Consider the following 16,682-nt stretch of genomic DNA (forward strand, 5'->3'; position numbering starts at 1 on the left):
TCTGGGATTGAAGTACATCGTGTGATAGACTGCTTGCCCATCTATCCCTCAACTTGCTGGCAAGCATGCTAGAATGCTTAAATTGATAAGCGTGATGAGGTCCTATGAGTTACCACATCAGGAGCAATTTGGGCCTTTGGTTTTCCAGTCAAAATTTGATGTCTATCGACACCCCCTTGTTGATATCAGGTGGACCTGGTGATAAACCATCACACATTAAGCACCAGGTACAGTTGCTCAGAATATGTGATTTAAATAATTTTTAAAAAGTGGGTTGCTGTGAGTCTTTTGGGCTGTATGACCATGTTCCAGGAGCTTTCTCTTCTGACCTCTGAGGATGCCTGCCACAGATGTGGGCAAAACATCAGGAGAGAAAGCTTCTGAAACATGGCCATACAGCCTGAAAGACTCACAACAACCCAGTGATTCCGCCCACGAAAGCCTTCGACAATACAATTTTTAAAAATCTAAAAAATAAAAAATATATCTTGGGTTGGAAATTAAAAAAGTTAAGTTCTGCACTGAACAGAAAACACACACACACCTTTTAACACCTTTGCATTCTGTACTTTTAAGAACACATAGGACTTACAGATCCACCAAATAAGACTTTCAAGATTTGCTTCAAAAGGAAAACACCTGCTTGAAAGCATATTGTAGCAACTCCGGATGTCCATTACAGTCAAAAGATCATAACCAGAGCTATTTTGTTCTTTGGAAATCACCCTGTTTCCTGGAGGAGGACTTCTGATTAAAATTGCATTTTTACTATGAAATCATGAAAACTCCAAAAGTATCTAAATTCTGTGTGGGAACATTAGAGTTTAACCTGGGTGTTATTTAATTGTGCTCCAATGTATGTAAGCAGAAGTAATTTTTCCATCCCTTATTTCTCCCCCAATTTGGATAAATGAACAACATATATCCCATCTTGTAGTGTATCCACATGTTAGTGTAACACATTCTCTCAGTCTCAAAGGGGAGCAATGGCAGGACCTCCTCTGAATAAATCGTGCCAAGAAGCAGGCATGTAGCTGGGGGGGGGGGGCCTTGAGGGGCTTGAGCCACCCCCTCCCCAAATTCTCACGGTGGTCTGCGAGAAGGCCTTACATTTATTATTTAAACTGTTATGTTTATTCATATCATGATCTGATCACCAGATATGATATGGGGGTATTGGGATAACGATACTAAAAGGTTTGCTAGGGTAGATCCTCTCTTACTCAGGCTCAGTGCCCCCCCACAAACCAAAATCCCCCCCCCCCCCCGAATCAAAATCCTGGCTACGGGCCTGCCTGCCAAGAAGGGTTCCCACTAAAGCAGACAGCTCTAAGGCTCATCAGAACAAAAAACAACTTCATGCTCAAAGATTATTCTACTGATATGTATTATTTTCTGCTATTGCTTATCCCAAACAGCATGTGGCTTTGACTGTAATTGGAGCAAAAATCAACCCATGGGCATCAGAGCCGGCAGAACTCTTCATAGCTCCTCATGCTTTCTGCAGTGGTTTGATAGGGATTCTTCGGTATTCCTAGGAAAAGGGGAAACAAATACTTCATAACTACAGAAGTACTAAGAACAAATAGCAAAGGTACATAGTAGCTGAGAAACTCTAAACGGACATGCAGTCCTATCCAGCACAGTTTTCTCAACACATCTGATGAAATACCTGTTGCCTGCAACTTATGGCTTCTCTCTTTTTTGCCTGATGGAGTAAAAAAATGCATCCCAAATGGTTCTTTGACTCATTGGCTTTTGCAAGAAGCATCCCTTCCAGGGCAATGAAGATCAAGAGCGCCAGACCTCTCAAAGGCAGTGACAGACTGCAAATGACAGATTTTGTTTTGTTTTCTGTTTGCTTGAGCCCTAAGTAATTCCGCTCAGATTGTAACCTTTATTTAGCTCTTTAACTCTTCCTGGGCAGCAACCTTGTGATGTGCATTACTCGCTTGTAACTACATTTTATTAGGAAATGCTCTAGGGTTTTACAGATTTGATAGGATGAAAGATATCAAATCGCTTCAGAGATTTTGAGATAGAAAATGACTTTAATGGGTAGTAGAGCAGCCTAGAACTTATTAGCCAAAGGCACATTTTATTGCAAAAACTTTGTGTGACAACTACTACATGCATTGCAGTAAACTCAGTGCAGGAGACAGTTATGTCGGATCGTGCCATAAGAAACCTATGGTGAGTTCCTTAGCAGATGGCTGTCAGCTTCTTGAAGTGTATACCACAAATTTCAAAGGCTGGCAAACTGACTTTGAAACCCTAAATGGTGCACATTTTGAGAAAGGTACTCCAATGCTAAGAAAAATGGCAATTATGTGTATAAATATTCACATTAGATGGAATGTTGAAACCAGATTTTGAACCTATATTGTTTTAAGTGTCACGTGAAAGTGAAAGTTTGAGAGCAAAAGTCATCTCCCTTACTTTCCCTTTCTTATGAGGTATTTTGCAGAAGGAAAACCTGAACACGTAGATTCTTCTATAGGTTCACTGTTTGCCTTGTGGCTCATTCATTGCACAGAAGTGGCAGGATTTTCACTTTTGCAAAATATCTCTAAAATCAATTTTTGATCGTTCTAGTTCTGCAACATAACAGAAATCAATGGCATAAAAACATTCAATTGAAACCTATAAGCTGTTTTCTCTTTCTTGAGCATGTGTTTCGGACACTACAACATTCAGTTTATAGTATTTTCCTGTACATGTGCATAATTCCCATGGAGTAAACAACAAAACCACTGGAACAAATTACACCAAATTTGGCCATAAAATATATAGTCATCCAATCAATGTCTTTCAATAAAAAACCTAGAAAAATAAAGTCCAAATTACAGAGGACGAGGAAGAGCCATTCTCCTCCTGGCTGCCAGTCAGAAAGGTAGGCCCTGCCACCTTTAGGCTTCGCTCCTAGCAATCCCCTTAGGCACAATGGCTGAGGGTTCACTTAGGCCTCTTCCACACTGCCTATAAAATCCAGATTATCTGATTTGAACTGGATTATATGGCAGTGTAAACCCAAGGCCCTTCCACACAGCTATATAACCTAGAATGCCAAGGCAGATAATTCACAGTATCTGCTTTGAACTGGACTATCTTGGTAAACTGGCTGGGATTTCTGGGAGTTGTAGGCAAAACACCTGGGGACCTACAGGTTGAGAACCACTGGATGAATCTCTCCAATCTTGCATATACCTTCTGTTACATTTACCTTTAGCAGTTTCAATAAGCAAGCAGAAAACACATTTCATAAGCATACACAGTTCCAAACCTTTGGGAGAGTCCCTTCTCTTAATCTACTCACAGGTATTTTTGATGGAGACACGAAAAAGCCTCTAAGGATGCCTGCCATAGATGTGGGTGAAACATCAGGAGAGAATACTTCTGGAACATGGCCACATAGCCCGAAAGACATACAACAACCCTGTGATCCCGGCCATGAAAGCCTTCGACAACACACAAAAGTATTACATATTTTGCACTTACTGTTCAAAATAACTGCAAAGAATGATTGTCCCAGTTTTCTTTTTTTCTTTTTTTTTCATATTCTCACCAGATGCATCTTCATTCTGGGGACTTTTTATGAAATAACAAAGGATTCTCTATTATTACTTTGTATAAGCTGCTCAGTGAGCCAATTTCCTTTGCTAAAAAGCAGGATTAAATGCAATAGATAAATAATTGGGAGGGGGGGGGGGGAGGCAGTCGACTGCTGCAGAATTAATTGCCTTGTGACATCTTAAATACAAACAAATTTTATTTGAGATAAAATTTCTTGGACTGTAGCCCTCTTGCTCAGATGTAGCCAATGTAAGTAGGCTGCCGTAGAAGTAAGCTTGTGCTGAAATAAAAAAAAACCCATCGTCTTTAAGTTCGATGAGACTCTTTGTTGTATCTGTCTGGAGTGTGGGGCAATAAAAATGCACAAGGCAACCTATATGTGAATCTAAAATGCAGACAAACCCTCTCTGCTTGCCTAGAACCATGGATTTTGTTCCCTTCATATACTCAGTGATTCTCAACCTAGACTCCCCAGATGTTTTTGGCCTTCAACTCCCAGAAATCCTAACAGCTGGTAAACTGGCTGGGATTTCTGGGAGTTGTAGGCCAAAAACATCTGGGGACCCCAGGCTGAGAATCACTGAATACTAATTCCATGAACAAATGCCACAATGCAGATATGCAAATAAAAGAAAGCAAAAATTAAAACCATCTACGTTTGAAAAATATAGATGATCTATGTCTTGATGGTATGAGATAGTTAGCTAGAACAATCGCCTTTATAGAAATTGCAATTCCACCAATTTTGAGATCCTCCTTGAAGCATCTGAAATACCTTGTTGCCATTGTTATGTTTATTTGTTGGCCTTGTGTTTATTTATACACTCATTTGTATCCTTTATTGCTATTTTTTTCTCCTTCCACCCCCTCCCCCACCATCCATGGGATATATGGCTGGTGGGTGATATACACACTTTTCTCCTGTGTAGAAAACACACAAATAGAAAACCCATTTTCAGTAGAGAAAACCCTTTTTGGGTGCAAAAAAGCCCCTTGAGTCCACAAAATAATTCATCTGCAACACTTCAGGACATCAAGTATAAGAAGAAAAGTGTACAAAATATTATATTGGGGAAACCCTTTCCTCAACCTGCACCAAAGTCACTTCTTATAATACCAGGGGAAATAATAATGTCTAAGAACAGTAGTTTAGAATTTTTCTGTGTTGCTTTAATGTCACAGTCCGTGAGTTCTGATATTGCAGAACTAGAGAGGAAAAAAAAACAATTTTCCTTCCTGCTCTTGTATGAATGGAAAAGGAGCCGTGGTGACGCAAAGGGTTAAACCCTTGTGCCTGCTGAACTGCTGACCTGAAGGTTGGGTTACTGACCTGAAGGTTGCCGGTTTGAATCTGTCAGCTCTAGCTTGTGGGGACATGAGAGAAGCCTCCCAGCAGGATGGTAACAACACATCTGGGCATTCCCCGGCCAATTCTCTCACACCAGAAGTGACTTGCAGTATGTTCTCAAGTTGCTTGAGATAAAAAATGAGTCGCTGACATGATAAAAAAAATGCAGCTAAACTCAGAAAGGAGTCCAAAGGGGTGTAATGTGGAGAAGGTATGACATAATTCTTGTAAATAAAAAGGGATTTGACTCTGCAAGGCCTTGTTTTACTACATCACTAATCACAGTAACCTGAATGGAGATCAAATCTTTTCCATGCCTCAATATAATAAGACATGATCAGTCTCTATATCCAAATGACAGACCATTGGTGTTGGCAAGTATTTGTTTCACTTTTACTTCCAGGGCTAGAAAAAAATTCCTTGTGGATGATGGTGGCAGTAGTGGTGATTATTTGCCTCACATGTGAAAGCAACTTGCCTGGCTTATTTGGATGGGTAGGAGATACTATTATTTACTGATTTGTCTTAGGCAGGAAAATGTCCCTTGAAATTCCTGAGTCTTTAGCAAGAAATATTTACCCTCAAATAAACTTCCATCTCAGGTTGTTTTGGGAAAACACACTCATCAATAATTAGTATAAAATAACGTAAACATATTGTGTAGATGTGCTCAAAACATTCTCTTGTTCTTCTCACTCACAAGGCCCTATTCCCTCCCATCTTCCTCTAAGAGTGTTGGTAATGAAGACAAGATAAGTGGGAGGCACTCAACAGTGCATCCTGGTTGGCATGAGAACAGTGGTATAGCTGGTATGCAAGAGTATCTCTATTTTTAACTGCAAAATATTAGAAAGTCTGTAGCTTTTGCATCTTCCTTCCTAGCTTTGTAAGCATGTCTGTTGATGGGTGTGTTGGATGTCCTTTGTTCTTTTTTTAAAAAAAATTATAATTTTTATAATTTTTCAAAAGAATACAATAAACATTGTGGTTTATAGTAAAGTAGGAAATAAGGAGAAAAAAAAGATAAGGATAGAGAAAAGGAAGGGGGAAAAAGGGGGGGAGGGTAAAAAAGGAAGAAAAAGGGTAAAGTTTCTGCTTCCACTCATCTTCTTCACGGTTAATGTCTATTCTTTAATTTCATTCCTCTTTATTCCAAGAGGATTTATTAACTGTGTCCCCTTCTCTTCTTCATTATTTATCTCATGTTGCTCTTTCTTGCATAATTCAGTTATCATAGTTCGGATTTATATTCTTCAAAATACTTCCAATCCGTCTGTCTAACTTGTTTTCCTGTAGCTCTTTTTAATAAAAAAGTTAACCTATCCATGTCTTTTATTTCTGTTATCTTTTCTAGCCATTGTTCCTTTGATGGGATTTCTTTTTGTTTCCATAATTTGGCACACACCATTCTCGCTGCTGTTGCTAAGTAGGTAAATAGAATGTCCTGGTTTTGATTTTAATTCATTTCTGAATTCAGGCCTAATAAATAATATTCTGGTTTCTTTTCAAATTGTGTCTTTAGGATCCTCTGGCTTACTTCGTGTACCATTTTCCAATATTTGGTGGCTTGTTTGCATGACCACCACATATGGTAGAAACTGCCTTCATGTTGATGACATTTCCAGCATTTATTATCTGATTGTTTGTACATAATACCCAATTTTTTTGGAGTCATATACCACCTATGCATCATTTTGAGCCAATTTTCTTTAAGATCTGAGGCATAAGTATATTTTAATTTAGTATTCCAAATTTGTTCCCATTCACTAATTTTTATGTTTCTTCCAATATTCGCTGCCCATTTGGTCGTACAATTCTTTATAAATTCTGTTCCTGTTGACCATTCTAAAAGTTTGTTATATAATCTGGTAACCTCCTTCTTCTTTGATTTTATCAATCCTTCCCACAAGTCATCTGTTTTGTTGAATCCAACAGTTTTGTCTTTGTTATAAGATTCCTGTAATTGATAATATTGCAACCATGAAAGGTTCTTATAGTTATGTATCAGTTCCTCTTGTGGTCTCATCTGTAGCACATCCTTTGTTCTAATGGGACAGAGATTCTCCTTTCCATTTCTTCCATTTTCATTCAAACACATATAGTTGATAATAGGACATGGACCCAAATGTGGGAATGTCAGTAGGAAGTTTTCAGTCTCCTTTCTTAGGGGAAGAAATCTCAAAGCAGATTTGAATCTGTGTATCCATGAGTGTACAAAGGAAGTCATTGTTGCCCATTACAAATTGCCCCAGGGATACTGCAGGAGAGTATGTACAGGGAAGGAAAATGATGGCATTGAACCCCTCATAAGAATTTCCCCTTCATGAGAGTTTCCTCCTCTACCCAAATTTCTATCATTGCAGAAAGTGAGACCCTGAAAATTGTTCACAGCCAGAACTCTTACATTTACTGTACGTTAGGTCACTTTGCCTGTCCCCTTTCTTTGGGTGCATAATCAATACTTTAAAATATCCAACTGAAATTGTAAATTAACTGAAATACTAGAAATTTGGGTATGAAATGAACATTTAGTAGGGGACAGAATTCTAATCTGAGGGATACATTCTCATTCCCCCACCAATATAATTCTGGTTGTTTGTGATAGAAATCAAATCAAAAACAGAATGTGAAACACTTTTCTTTTTGGATGCAGATGGGATATGTTTTGAAATGCTAGAACACTGTTTAAGACTGAATTACAGTTTGCAGATTTCCCCAGGATATTGATTAGGGAATTTTGGACTGTAGTCTAAAAGGACCATGCCCTTACTCTGCCCTTGTTCCTGCATAACAGTCACAACTTCATTGACACCTGGCCAACAGCCTCAGCTTCCCATCCATTTTCTACAGAAATAGTAATGACACGGGAGCTATGTTTGCACACCTTGTCCTGACATATGGAATGAACATGTGAAGAGAAGACAGCCAGACTTAGGACATTCTAGAGATCCCACAGGAAGGGAGGGGTCTGATCACACTAAATGTGGCAAGAATGACGAGAGTTTATCTCGCCCACTCCCTTTCCATTTCCACTTACCCGGAACATGCTTCTTCACAGCCTGCACTTCTGTTGCTGGGGCAACACTATTGCCACACAGTTCTTGTTTTGGAAACTTTGCTAAAGGCAAGACTGAATGGGCCTGGAACATCATGCCTCCAATCCCTTATCCAGTTACAAAATACCAAATATTAAGAGAGCACATTTCCCCTGGCCATTCCCTGCAGATAGTCAGATGAATGTGTTATCATCAGCCATGCACTGTACCTGAAGAATGAAAAACATGTATCTGTTAATTTTTTTTGCATGAGATGTACTAGTGCTTGAACTGCTAGGTGTGGTTACTTAAAAATGTCCTTACATCTTAGGGCCTGTCCAAGCCCTTTGGCCCTCCTCAGGGCGAAGAGAAAGAATCACAGGATGAGGCTGCTATCTTGAAAAACATTCCTCATTTTTTAAGACTTGGTGTTTTGTATTTGAATGGCATATGCTGTGCAACTGTGAAGTTGATGCTTCATGTATTACGTTCAACCCAGGCATGTAGCGGGGGGGGGGGGGGGGGGGCTTGAGGGGCTTCAGCCCCCCCCCACCAGAAATTGTCAGGGCAGTCCGCGAGAAGGCCGTACATTTATTATTTAAACTGTTATGTCTATTCATATCATGATCCCATATATCCCATATGCATGGGGGTATTGGGATAACGATATGAAAGGTTTGCTAGGGTAGATCCTGTCTCACCCAGACTCATCCCCCCCCCTTGAATCAAAATCTTGGCTACCCTACTGGTTCAACTGTATTATTACAGGTTGCCCTGTGTACCACCAACCTTTCAAGATCACTAGGACATGCCCTCTTTAACATCGAAGGCGGTCATTCCTGCTCAAGGGCTAACTTTGGATGAATGAGCTTAGCACAAATAAATCCTCAGTGGAAATACTTCTCATACCACATGCCATTAGAACAGAAAGAAATGAACTGGAAGAATTTGAAGAAGTGTGGAGGTGTTGTATTAGAAATCTCTAAAGGGAGATGAACAATGTTGATGGAGACTGTGCCACTGATATTGCTGTTTTCATATATGTGTTCAAGAGCACCACATACAGTCTATCACATTGTGCTATGGGTGGGGTGGAGATTATCACAGTAATTCTTTGCATTGTTGATGAAGTGATGAATCATGTGTTTGCTCTAAGATTGTTGTGAGTGTTGCTTTTTAAAATAATGTTCTACACAAACACTCAACCTTTTTCCTACTTAGAGACAAATTATTGAAGAGAACAATGGAGGTATTTCACCACCAACCTCACAGAAAGTGTGCTGCCAAAGAATATTCATTTCCTGACCTGAGTGTGTGTATCAAAATAAAATTTTTGTGCCAACAACTTCCAATGAATAAAGGTCAAGTGAAGGGTGATATTGCCCAAATGTGTGAGCTGTGTACAAACCCTTGCTGAAATTAGCCATTCTACCTTACAAGGATGCAGGATTTGCTGATTAATGTGGTCTGTTCAACAAAGGTAAGATAGCACCTAACTGCAAATACCTCCGGAAAAGCCTCCTCTAATTGTTCTTCATTGAAATATTCATACTAATAATACCACTAGCTACTCAAACACTTAAAATCACATTCATCTTAAGAAACATGATGCTCTGTCTCTTTTAATATCAGTGATGACAAGTATATCATCAATTTTCCATAAAGTAGGTTTGGTGGATGGAACAAGAAAAGCCTAAAAGCCAGAATTAAATGGATATTCTGGCTGAGACTGTGAATTGAGAAGTAAAAAAAGGTCAGCCATATTGCTATGACTATATTAATGCTATTTCCCCATAGTTATACATTTAGGAAAATTTTGGTCAAGATCATATATTAGTGATTTAGTTAGCTGATATACCTGTGTCTTCCCCGGTGATCCTGCTTTAACTGGCAGAAGCTGCTTTGAGTGATGGACGTCTGTTCTCCCCTTGATTGGGGCATCCCATACTGATTTTTCCAACTCCCTTCAGCAATTTCTGCTTCAACAATCAGAAGCAGGACCCATGTCATGATTCTCCTTTCCACCTGAGATGGCTAGTGGGAGGGAGACATTAGTAAGCTGCGTTTTGAATGATAGGAGAACACACCTCCATCACTTGTGGCTATTGCTGCCCAGTAAAGCAACATTTGGGGGAATTTTAAGATTGTGGTAATAGTCCCATGATTGTGAATATATAAGGACTACAAATATGAAGCAGTTACAGATGGGTAACTCTAGGTTACCCATTCATCATTGCAATCGTGAATTCCAGCCACTGATTTTATGCAAATGTTTATTAGCTTCCTTCCTTTTCGTTTTTTTTTGTTTTCTTAAACATTGATATGGTGACACTTAAACAAAATGGGTGGATTTTGCCTTGCCATGGGTGGATTTTGCCTTGACTGATTTCTGGTTGCATAGAAAGACTATTACAAGGTTAGCAAAGCAGATTCTCCCAGTTCAGCCATTAGGTGGGAGTCAGGCTCTAAAGAAACTGTTGAAAGCAGTCGAGCAACCCTCGGTTTACTGCTTTAGGCAGTCCAATGAATAATTATTTGGGAGCGGAGATTGTTTATTTGTTTGTTTATGTATTAACTGAGATATCATTTTTAAAAAGATGTTCAGGGACTTTTTAAAACAGAATAATTCAATGAGACTGTTAACACATGCCATCAAGCAGAAAAAGCAGAATCAGATCGCTTTTCTTTTGCAAATTTTACACAAGTAAATGCATTAATGTGAACAAATGCTCTTTAGTCAATGGCAGGGAAAGCATACATTAAGAAAAATGTGTTAACACTGTATGTATTAGGACAAGTAATAGGACAGGATGTATGTGATATTCTTTAGAGAAAAAACAGAAGAGTCTTGCAACCCAGTACAGAACTCAGATGAAACAAAAATGCTGGTGGGATTCTGGGACCTTCAAGGAAAATAAAATCAAGGGTCTTACTTCTTACTCCGCATTTATGACTCAGCAAATGACTCTTTTGTTAGTCATTGGTGAATTTGGTATGAACCACAAATGAAAGTCCTTAATGTCTGAAGTCATTTCAAAAAGTGAGAGAGAATCATAGAATCATAGAATCATGGATTTGGAAGAGACCTCATGGGCCATCCAGTCCAACTCCTGCCAAAAAAGCCAGAAAATTGCATTGAAAGCACCCTGACAGATGGCCATCCAGCCTCTGTTTAAAAGCCCCCACAGAAGGAGCCTCCACCACACTCTGAGGCATAGAATTCCACTGCTGAACAGCTCTCACAGTGAGGAAGTTCTTCCTAATGTTCAGGTGGAATCTCCTTTCCTGTAGTTTGAAGCTGTTGTTCCGCATCCTAGTCTCCAGGGCAGTCTCCAGTGCTCCCTTCTCCCTATGATTTCCCCTCACATATTTATAAATGGCTATAATGGCTTCTCTCAGCCTTCTTTTCTGCAGGCTAAACATGCCGAGCTCTTTAAGCCTCTTCTCAAAGAGCTTGTTCTCCAGACCATTGATCATTTTACTTACCCTCCTCTGGACACTTTCCATCTTGTCAACATCTCCCTTCAATTGCGGTGCTCAGAATTGGACAAAGTATTCCAGGTGTAGTCTGACCAAGGCAGAATAAAGGGCTAGCATGACTTCCCTGGATCTAGACACTAGACTCCTATTTATGCAGGCCAAAATCCCATTGGCTTTTTTAGCCACGGCATCACATTGTTGGCTCATGTTTAACTTGTTCATGAGGACTTCAAGATCTTTTTCACACTGCTGTCGAGCCAGGCATCCCCATTGTGTATTTTTGTATTTCATTTTTTCTGCTTAAGTACAGTATCTTGCAATCTCCTGACTTAATTAATCCAACTATTTCATTGCAACATGATTAGTATTGGATCATCTGATGGAACTTCAAATAAAAAAAATATTCATTTCATCCTCCCATTCTGAAAGAGAGCTAGTGTGTATAGTTGTTTCAGCATTATACAATGACACTGGAGATCAGGATTCAGATCACCACTTAGCCAAGGAAACCCACTGGGTGACCTTGGGCAAAACACTCTCTAACCTTCAGGACAAGGGCAAAACATCTCTCAACAAAACTTCCTGATGTGTTTGCCTCATAATTCACCATAAGTCAGTAAACAAGTTGAAGACAAACAATTACAACTACAACTCTAAAATTTGCTGAGTTTTAAATGAGAACACAGCCACTGTATTTTTTAAAAGCTAGACTCGTATGTCTTCAATTCTGCACAGAACATTCGACGAGTGATGTTTACCCAGTTTGAGATGTTGTGATATGTTTACGAAGAGCAGAGGAATCTCCACAGCCATAGACGTTACCATTAGCATATGCAATATAGGTGATACAATCAGCTTGATTATTCCCAAGGTGTCAGATTTCATGAGAAGCTGTGCTGTGCGTGAGAGCGCATGTGAAACTGTAGGTGATCACTGCAGTGAGCATTACAGCAATTGCTTGGATAAACAAAGGTGAAGAGTTATTACATGTTTCATTTGGTAGGAAAGAGGAGTTCCTAATACACTCACTGGGGCCTTGCCTAAGTGAATAAATCTGGGACCTGGGAGGACTATCTTTAGGTGAGCATCTTGTTATTCTGTTCCTTGTGCCAACAATTCTACATCAAGAGAGAGCAACATCTGATTTCTTCCAGGTGTGGTTTACATTGCAAGTGTTGCACAGGTTTTCTGGAAAATACTAAGCCAAGAAAGAAGTTAGAATGGAATGCAACAAAAGAAGGCAGCAGAAAGGGAGAGAGCTGCAATTTATAACCTGTGTATGTTTTTATTTTATTTGTTTTTCTGTTCAGTTTGCATCCCTCCTGCTTAGTATATTTTTGGGATGGGGTTTCAGATTCGCTGCTCATATAAATGGAGATACATTTGGAAAGGTTTTTTAAATTAAAAAAACATGGTATTTTTAGTTGCTTTTTTATATATCACCTTCATAGCAGGAGGCCCTGTTGGCGCAATGGGTTAAACCCTTGTGCTGGCAGGACTGCTGACCGAAAGGTCGGCGCTTCGAATCCGGGGAGCAGGGTGAGTTCCTGTCTGTCAGCTCCAGCTTCCCATGCGGGGACATGAGAGAAGCCTCCTATAGGATGGTAAAACATCAAACATCTGGGCATCCCCAGGGCAATGTCCTTGCAGAAAGCCAATTCTCTCATACCAGAAGCGACTTGCAGTTTCTAAAGTCGCTCCTGACATAAAAAAGTAAGAAAAAAACCTTCTTATTTATTTATTTATTTACAGCATTTATATTCCGCCCTTCTCACCCCAAAGGGGACTCAGGGCGGATCACATTACACATATAGGCAAACATTCAATGCCTTTTAACATAGAACAAAGACAAGACAAACATAGGCTCCGAGCGGGCCTCGAACTCATGACCTCCTGGTCAGAGTGATTCATTGCAGCTGGTTGCAGCTGGCTTGCTCTCCCGCCTGCGCCACAGCCCGGGCCTTATTAGTTAGTGAGGCATCCAAGTCATATGGTGCATCTTAACAGAGCAGTTACCCTGATGCTCATCTGGATTGGACTACTCCAGATTGGTCTCAGGGAGTAACTATACTGTCAGTTCCTGAGCGTGCTTCGGAGCTGCATGGCAGCAACATCAGCAGCCCCCAAACCGGCCTAGTGGCTTCATGGGTGAGCAGTGGCAATTTGCTGCTGTTTGCTCACCACTTAAACTCTGCCGCTGTGTAACTTACCTTAGCAGTGCCCATGGGTCTGATGCTCCTTGGCACCTGGACTGATTATACTGAGTGCTTTGAGGAAATGGACAAGAGCTGGGCAGGGGAGAAGAGAGTGGTCGAAACAATGTTATAGAATCAACTAGCACTAAGATGTACAAACATTTAACTAATTCAGCTCAACAGTACAATTTAGAAAGTAGACTGAGGTCAGGTGTGGTACAATGCACTTTGGTACCAGGGATGAAGGAATATATTTCTACCCCCCGTTCCATGCACAAAAAATGTGTTTGGCTCTGAAGCTGTCATCAGCATTGGGAATGGAACAGTTCTCTTTATCAGTTCATCAGAAGGCAGCAGGCTTGCAAGATATTGTCTTTTCTCCAGTATCTTTCTGCTACCTCCCAGCAACTAATTTCCATTGGAGACAACAACTTCACTTAGTCCAATAGTAGGGTTGGTTTTAATTAAATTCATGATAAAGACATACTGGGAGAAGGCAGCAATTGAGGATGCATTGCAGATTCTAAGCCAGCCTCACTGGCTTGCCTCAAATTGCACTAAGAAAATTGGGAAAGCAGCTAGACTTACATCAAAGGCTGCCTTTTTGATGCACTATGAAAAGTCTCCCATTGGTCAATGAGAAGGACCAGGAGCTATGCTTTTTGGCTTAAGCTGACTGCCAGTGGCCAACTCAACACAAATGTTTACCTGAAAGGTGGTGAGAATTGGGCAAGGAAGAAACTAATCTTCTCCTTCTAGACTGCTCTCTTTGTTTATTTTGGATTTAATCATATGAGGCAATTAAAGCAGCATTGCAGTTGGACTGTCACCATCCCATTGCTGGTTTGCCTCTCCTCCTTGATTCCTCCATGCCTAATTATTGATGGACAAAGCCTGTCAATAACTCCCAATCCTGCAATGTTCCCACGACCTACCTTGAAGCAATGGGTCCCTTCTACCTCTGTGCTGGCATATTGGCAGTGAAATGACATCAGGAGAGATTCTCCTCCTTTACCCAAGCTGCCTGTTTTATTTATTTTATACGTATCTTTGCCCTTAATTTGTTTATATTTATTTTGTTTGTTTACTGAAGGTGCACAATTGCATTAAAATTAAAAAAATAATAATTTAAAAATAAGGAGCCACAGTAGTGAAGGAAGGTGAGGTTATGAGAGTCTGTGAAAATATGATCATGGGATCATGGAATGGTGAATTGTCGCAATTGTGCTACTGAAGAGAGGTGCAGTATCAAGGTACTCGACATGGTATGTATGAACTATCAATGGTAATGTGAGTGGAATAGCAGGTTAATGTGATAAGGTCCTAACACCATGGTCCTGCTTTAACTACCAGGAATGCCAAGGCTTGTAGTTATGCAGGGCACTAGAGCTTTCTGGCTGAAAATGGTAAATACACCTTCATAAATTACAATTACCAGGGTTGCATAGGAGATTGCAATGGTAATTAACTTGGAGCCATAGCGTTGTAACTGTGGAGCTGGAAAGTGGGGAAAGAAGAAAACATCTTTGATTAACAGTGGCTGGGTGTCTTTGTTATCTTCTGCAGTGCTGCTTTACAAATCCATTTCAATAAAACTGTTTCTCTGAACCAACTTGGCCTCATGATTTGTTCTCGAGGCGTGTGTTCTTGAACTAGTAATGTATAAAGACAGGGAGGGGAGAAGGGCCTCAGCAGACACAGGCAGAAATCTGAGAATTGGGAGGGTGTGGTAGGGCAGAAGAAAACATTATACAGAACTACGTATAATGTTCTGCAGTCAGTTACTGTGTTGAAACAAACTGGAAAGTTGGGTTGAAATGCTACAGATATTTACATGGAGGATTTACTTGCAAGTGGCCATTTTAATGGGACTGTGGCTGATTTGGTAATCAATCAACAGGACAAATGAAATGTGTTAAAGAATGTTATAGTTGTGGAAAGAAATAAAGACATCACCCAATCATAACAAACTCTGACATGCTGAGCTGCAATGCAAATATGAAGGACAGGCTGGCAGCTTTTTGAGTTTCAGAAAAGAGCTTTCATTTTAATTGCACAAATATTTGAAATATTTTCTTGTTCAAAGCCACAAATCTTTTTTTTAAAAGACAATGCTTATAAATGGGACACATGGTTTCAGTCAAAGACATGTTAATTCCAGAAGAATATTAGAGATCTATATTAGAGACTTGAGAGAAGAACCAGTGGTATTTTCAGTCACGTATGCGATTTGTGCTATTTAAGTTTCACAAGGCTTCTTGGCCAAGCAAAGGGAGGTATTTGTTTGAACACAATTATTGCTTGTAATGTAATATGTCCTTTGAACTTTAATACAAATATGAATTTTAAATCTGCGTGTACATGCAATCCATTTTGAGCAGTGAATACAATTTTCACAGCATTAAAGTAGAACTATAAACTTTGGACAGAGTTCCATGTTTCAGATTCAAAAATTGGTTTGATCACCTGTTGATATCTTAGGGTGACAGATTGTCTGAAACCGTGACCCAGTTGAAGGCATTCTGTTGCTTGAAAGAGAACAGTAAATCACACTCAGGTGAAGATGCACAGAAGCCAAGGTCAGAGAGGTTATTTCTTCATTTCAGACAGAAATCCCACAAAGGTCTTGCTTCATCTTTGGCAATAAATTATAAATAAATATTCTTCTGTCTTTCAGGATACTCCAAAATTGGTTGTCTGAAATGGTGGCATTACCCTGTTCGATGGTAGGGCTGGCCCTATGACATTTGAAAACAGACTGCTATAAAGTCTTTGATTGTCTCTTTGAATTCCTCAAAAAAGAATTTGGATTCAAATGCAGTGGCTTTGTGACCCAGTTTGTTCTGGCCATTTCAACACGACAAAAGCCCAGAACTTGGAAATATTTTGATATGGGGCTACAATTTCTAAAATCCTCCAGTCAGCATTACCATTCTGAGAGTCGTAGTTTGAAAAAGTCACATTTCTAAGTTTTTCAAAAATCAGAGTGCCTTAGGAAAGATTATCAAAGCAAAAACCACACGGGATACCCAGATAATGAATTAGGGATAT

At 39.8% G+C, this 16,682-nt stretch overlaps 1 long non-coding RNA gene across 1 annotated transcript; it reads right to left on the reverse strand.

Annotated features, from left to right (window-relative positions):
• Nucleotides 1-1,368: 1,368 nt before the first annotated feature.
• Nucleotides 1,369-8,159, reverse strand: LOC103280450 (uncharacterized). Its single transcript, XR_507368.3, has 3 exons — nucleotides 7,959-8,159; nucleotides 3,499-3,588; nucleotides 1,369-1,534 (listed from the first exon to the last, which is right to left on the reverse strand). It is a non-coding gene; the product is annotated as an uncharacterized LOC103280450 (long non-coding RNA).
• Between the last annotated feature and the right edge of the window lie 8,523 nt (nucleotides 8,160-16,682).

This window comes from Anolis carolinensis, chromosome 5 (genome assembly GCF_035594765.1).
Source record: "Anolis carolinensis isolate JA03-04 chromosome 5, rAnoCar3.1.pri, whole genome shotgun sequence".
Classification (NCBI taxonomy): domain Eukaryota; kingdom Metazoa; phylum Chordata; class Lepidosauria; order Squamata; family Dactyloidae; genus Anolis; species Anolis carolinensis.